This window comes from Microtus ochrogaster, unplaced genomic scaffold (genome assembly GCF_000317375.1).
Source record: "Microtus ochrogaster isolate Prairie Vole_2 unplaced genomic scaffold, MicOch1.0 UNK12, whole genome shotgun sequence".
Classification (NCBI taxonomy): Eukaryota; Metazoa; Chordata; class Mammalia; order Rodentia; family Cricetidae; genus Microtus; species Microtus ochrogaster.
Genome location: NW_004949110.1, coordinates 6,154,573 through 6,159,949, shown reverse-complemented (window position 1 = coordinate 6,159,949; position 5,377 = coordinate 6,154,573). Strand labels below are relative to the sequence as shown.

General features: G+C 49.4%; 1 protein-coding gene across 7 annotated transcripts in view; it reads right to left on the bottom strand.

Annotated features, from left to right (window-relative positions):
• Tfdp2 (transcription factor Dp-2) overlaps window positions 1-2,614 on the bottom strand; it is a 124,906-nt gene extending 122,292 nt beyond the window's left edge. For 6 of the 7 annotated variants that reach the window (XM_005366667.2, XM_005366668.2, XM_013353591.2 and 3 more), the window contains exon 1: window positions 2,345-2,614. The gene's annotated coding sequence lies outside the window, so the exon portion shown is untranslated. The remainder of the gene's footprint in view (window positions 1-2,344) is intronic. The other variant, XM_026789020.1, reaches the window with a different exon arrangement.
• Window positions 2,615-5,377: the final 2,763 nt, after the last annotated feature.

Below are 5,377 nucleotides of genomic sequence, written 5' to 3'. Positions count from 1 at the left end.
TTATTCAAGTAACTTTGTCTATGAAACTGTGAATGACCTCTCAAAAATGTACAAATACAAATTATTTTGCAAACCACTTCAAAGGGTTCATTAGCCTTTATTTAAATAATTTATGGATCTTTAGAGTCCTAAATGAGTAAATTCTCTCTCTCTCTCTCTCTCTCTCTCTCTCTCTCTCTCTCTCTCTTTTTGAGGAGAGCACAGATGTGGAAGCGTTAGAGGATAACCTCCAGGAGTTATCCTGAAACTCCATGCACCCTGCGGGTCCCAGAGGAGCAGCTACGGTCAGCAATCTTGGTGTCAAGCACCTTTACCCACTGAACTATCTTGCCAGCCCCAATTTACATTTAATCGGCTTTAAAATCCTTACAAACTCCCAGCCTGACTTCTTCTGAGATCCATTATGACACATACTGCAATGAGTCCAAAAGATCGTGAAAAGAATGTACATCCTAGCAGGGCAGTGGTGGCGCACATCTTTAATCCCAGCACTCAGGAGGCAGAGGCAGGTGGATCTCTGTGTTTATAAGGGCTAGTTCCAGGACAGCTAGGACTGTTACACGGGGAAACCCTGTCTCAAAACACAAAACAAAACAAAAACAAAAGAAAAAAAGAATGCACATCCTATTTAAAGGTGGGGTTTTGTTACTCTTATTTTCCTAGTGCTAGGCCTCCAAATAGGGTGTGGGTAATTACCGTACCACCGAGCTATGGCCCAGCCGTCAAGCTGTACTGAAAGCTCACAACTCAGTTAAGAATTTTGGCTGCATGGGTAAAACTTGCATATGCCAAGGACTGCACATTCACAAGGGTGGAGAGGAGGGAATTATAGCCACAAAATATTAATAGGAATAATTAAAACTCAACTTCCTTTCTTAAGTAAACGGCATGTAATTAAGGTAACTGGGGCGTTTAATAATCTCGGGCCTTTCTTAACCAATGTAAGCGCTGCATTCCTGAAACTGCAACCGCATGCCAGCACCGTGCTACAGACACCATGTCTGCCATTAACACTAAGCTAGTTCCAGGCACAAGATGTTCTAAAAGTAAGCCCGTCCAGAGCCAGTACACAAGCGTGACAGAACCTGGGGTCTGGGCGCTGAAGTTATCTCCTGCTGCGATGTGAGAATAGACACCAATTCTAGCTATGGGACAGTGATGTGAAGCTTTACCTAAATCGCTGATGTTAACCGGTGAAACGGAAAGAGCAAAATGCAAAACAGATTATGTCGACACTTTATATTCAACTTTGAATTCTGCCACACTGAAAAAAAGACAAGTAAGTTAAACCGTATTTCCTCGTTAAGATGATTTCAAACCATTAAGGGAACAAAACACAAGTGACCCAGAAAAAAAAATTATAAGTCAAATGAAAGGCGGCAGCCGAGTCTGTAGGGGAAGGTAGGTACGTGGGCTAGGGAGTCGGAGCCCCTTGAGATGGAATGAGGAAAGACGCAGAAGCATTCAAAGACTCGAAGGCACGTTCAGCAACTACCAGAGAAAAAAGCACGAACCTGCTAACTGTTTCTGGCTGTGGCATTTTTGTTGCTGCAGCGTTGGAAATTGAACCCAGAACTTTAGGGATGTTCAGCAAACACTGTCCCACCGAGCTACAAGCAGGCTATACAAGGCCGGCGACTTATTTCAAATGGAAAGGGGAAACAACATGGGGTCCAGAGTCCCGCCCGGCATGGAGGTGGTTACGCGTTTCATACAGGGAGCTTTGTTCCAAGTGCATCCCCGAGATCAGACTCTTTCCCGACCGCGCCACCCTCCCCCTCCTCTCAGAGGCAGATCTGGTCCACAGATGAATACACCGAGCCCACACAAAGCACGGGAACACGGGCGAGTGTCCATGCACGTCACCGTGCCATCTCTCGGCGGGAGTCCACGGACACTTTCCCACTGCCCTGTGCACAGCAACCATGAGTCCTGCCTAATTTCTCCGAGACATCGGATCGAGAATGGAAAAGTAAAAGTTACTTAAGGGAGCCTGGGGGGTCTCCCGGTACGTAGAGCTTTGGAACTCTGAAGCGCCCGGCAGAAACCAGAGGCTTGTGAACCACGAAGCCGGGAGGAAAAGTCAGAAGACCTGAGTGAAAATCCAGGCAGCCCTTGCCCTTCCTGATCCTAGAGCAGGGCGAGCCTGCAAGCTTCCGAGCCTCATCAGGCACTGGGGGGAGGAGGGGAGGGTTGCTTAGCCGGGCTGCCCAGAAACCCTGGGGACAAGCAGCGAGCCCCGCGACAAGAAGTCCCGCGACGAGACAGGGAGGGCCGACAGACAGGAACCGCGCCCGGTCCAAAGGCCCCGGCGTGCAGGCCCGCGCCCTTTCCCGGACCTTACCGGCCGCTCGGTGCAGAGGGGCGGGCGGCGCGTACAACCCTCGGCCCACGTCCGGGATGAGTCTTCGGGAGCTGGCGCTCCTCAAGCAGAGCCAGGTCGGGTGAGAGCGAGCGAGCTTCCACCAGCGCAGCCGCGGCCTTCGCGACGCTCCCGCGCGCGTCTGCAGCCTGCGGTGGCAGGAAGGGTCAAGGCGCGCCCCGCGTGCCAGGCAGCGACAGCCGCACAGCCCAGCGCGCCCGACGCCGTCCGCCCTCAGCGACACGGCCGCGGCGCCGCTTCCCCCGCGCTCGCTTTGGCGGCGGAGCAGCACGGTGCGCGCCGATTGGTCGTCCGGGGTCCTGACGCGCGGCGACGCTCTCCGCGGATTGGCCGGGCCGCGGTGCGTGTAGGGAGTAAACAAAACCCGCCCCCGGGCTCACCGCCGAGGGGAGGGGCCGAGGTGGGTGGCGGGCTCCCCGGAGCTAGCACCGGCCCTTTGACCTCCGCGGCCGCGCTCCCCACAAGGGGCCGCCCTGCAGCCCTGCCTACCGCCGGTCCCCTCCACCTCCGGGGGCGGCCGCTCGGCCAGAGGCCTAAATGGCTAAGCTCGCCCTTCCCCCGTCGGCCCCGCACCTCACCTCCGCCCACCACCTGGCTTCTCTCTGCTCTAGAGCGTGGTTCTTTTCCACCCCACCTCTCTAGGGAAGACCGGAACCAAGGTCCCTACATCTCACCACGGACCTTCGACATTCCACTATTCCAGAAGTAGCTGAAAGGCTGAGGGACAATAGTGACCCAGAGGCCACGCGTAGACCCCAGAGGAGGGGGTCCTACTTCAATTCCTGGAGAAGTGCTGATACAAATTAGACCTGATCACAACAACCACGTCGAAGTCGAAGAGAAATTGGAGGCACACACTCCCAAGTACCTGGTCATTTATTAAATACTCAGTTTGATGTGGTGGCTCATGTCTTTAATCCCCGGACTCAGACAAAGGCAGACACAGACAAAGCAAAGCGAGTTTGAGACCAGCATAGACAACCTATTGAATTCAGACCCAGGCAGGGCTTCACAGTGAGACATTGTCTCGAAAGAGGAAAAAAAAAAGGCGGGGGTGGTGGGGTGGTTGCCGGTTCAGGTGCATATGTAAAATCCTGTGTGAGCCATTGTTAGTGCGGAAGGTTGGAGGTAAAATAGGAGATTCTGACTTTTAAATAATAATCCCAGCATGCAGGAGACAGAGGCAGGCAGATCCCTGTGAGTTTGAGGCCAGTCTAGTCTGGTCTACAGAGCAAATTCCAGGACAGCCAGGACTTCACGGAGAAACCCTGTCTCGAAAAAAACAAAATAAAATAAATTAAAAATTTAGATACTTTGCACTCGGGAGGCAGAGGCAGCCGGATCTCTGTGAGTTCGAGACCAGCCTGGTCTAGTTCTAGGACAGGCTCCAAAGCCACAGAGAAACCCTGTCTCAGAAAACAAAAAGCAAACCAACAAAACTATCAGAACCAAACACAACTTATAGATAGATAGATAGATATAGATATAGAGATAGAGATAGAGATAGAGATAGAGATAGAGATATAGAGATATAGAGATATGGATATGGATATGGATATGGATATGGATATGGATATGGATATGGATATAGATATAGATATACATAGATATATATATAATAAGTTACATGGTAAGTACACGAAGCGGGCTTGAAAACAGGGTGTCGGTGTTTAAAGGCCAATTTTACAGTAGGGTGAAAAAACGGCTACATATTTCTTAGAAGTATTATGTTGCTTCAGCAAAATCAACCTTGAAATGTATACACATCCCTACAACTTCTAAACATTCTCAACTTTAAAGACTGCGACTTCGCTTCTGTCTGTTGTGCTCACATCCTAAGAATGGCTGGTGGTGGCTGCCCCTGATTGGAAGCAAGCATGATAAAGCAACCTACACAAGTAGAGTGGGGGAGGAGGATTTGTCCTCTCTGTATGCGACCTCCAACTGAGCACACAAGATCATGTGGGCACATCAGAAGAGAAGCAGCTGTGTGTCCAGCCATGAGGACGTTGGTGAGCCACAGGAATGACTAAACTACGCTTAATCAGTAGAAGAACAAGTCACTACACTGCAGTACAGTCATACCCTGGAATCACCAAGAACGAGTTAGATCTCTCTGCACAGCACCCAGATAAAAGGCTGAACATGGCAGCGTGTGCCCGTAATCCCAGAACTGGGGAGGTGGAAACAGATGGATCCACAGGGTTTACTGGACAACCAGTGTAGCCAAATCAGTGAGCTCCAGGTTCAATGAAAGACTCTGTCTGGAAAAAAAAATAGACGAAAAGCAATTGAAGAAGACACTGACATTAACCTCTGGCTTCCACATGCATGTGCACAAATGTATGTGCACACTTGCATGCACATGGATATACCATACACACACACAATTATATATTCGGTGTTTGGTAAGGTATACCATCTAGATTAAGTAGGCACACAGTATATGCACCTGAAAGAACATGCTTCAAGTCGTTCTTCACAAAACATTTGATGGAAATAAGGGTAGATTTCCATGGACCAGAAACACTTCTTTAGAATTTGATCTGTTTCCCACTTCCCATGCAGCTGATGAAATGGTTCCAGACCATGCCATATGAAGAAAAATACAACATCACTTTCTGCCTGAGATATTTAAAGTTGAGTCTTCAGAGCAGTTCCCCCACCACAGAGCCTGATTACTCAATTCTTTAGTGTACACATTGTGTGTGTGTGTATGTGTGTGTATGTGTGTATATGTGTGTATGTGTGTGTGTATGTGTGTGTGCGTGTGTGTATGTGTGTGTGTGCGTGTGTGTATGTGTGTGTATGTGTGTGTATGTGTGTGTATGTGTATGTATGTGTGTATGTGTGCGTGTGTGTATGTGTGTGTATGTGTATGTATGTGTGCGTGTGTGTGTATGTGTGTGTATGTGTGTATGTATGTGTGTGTATGTGTGTGTGTGCGTGTGTGTGTATGTGTGTGTATGTATATGTGTGTGTATGTGTGTATGT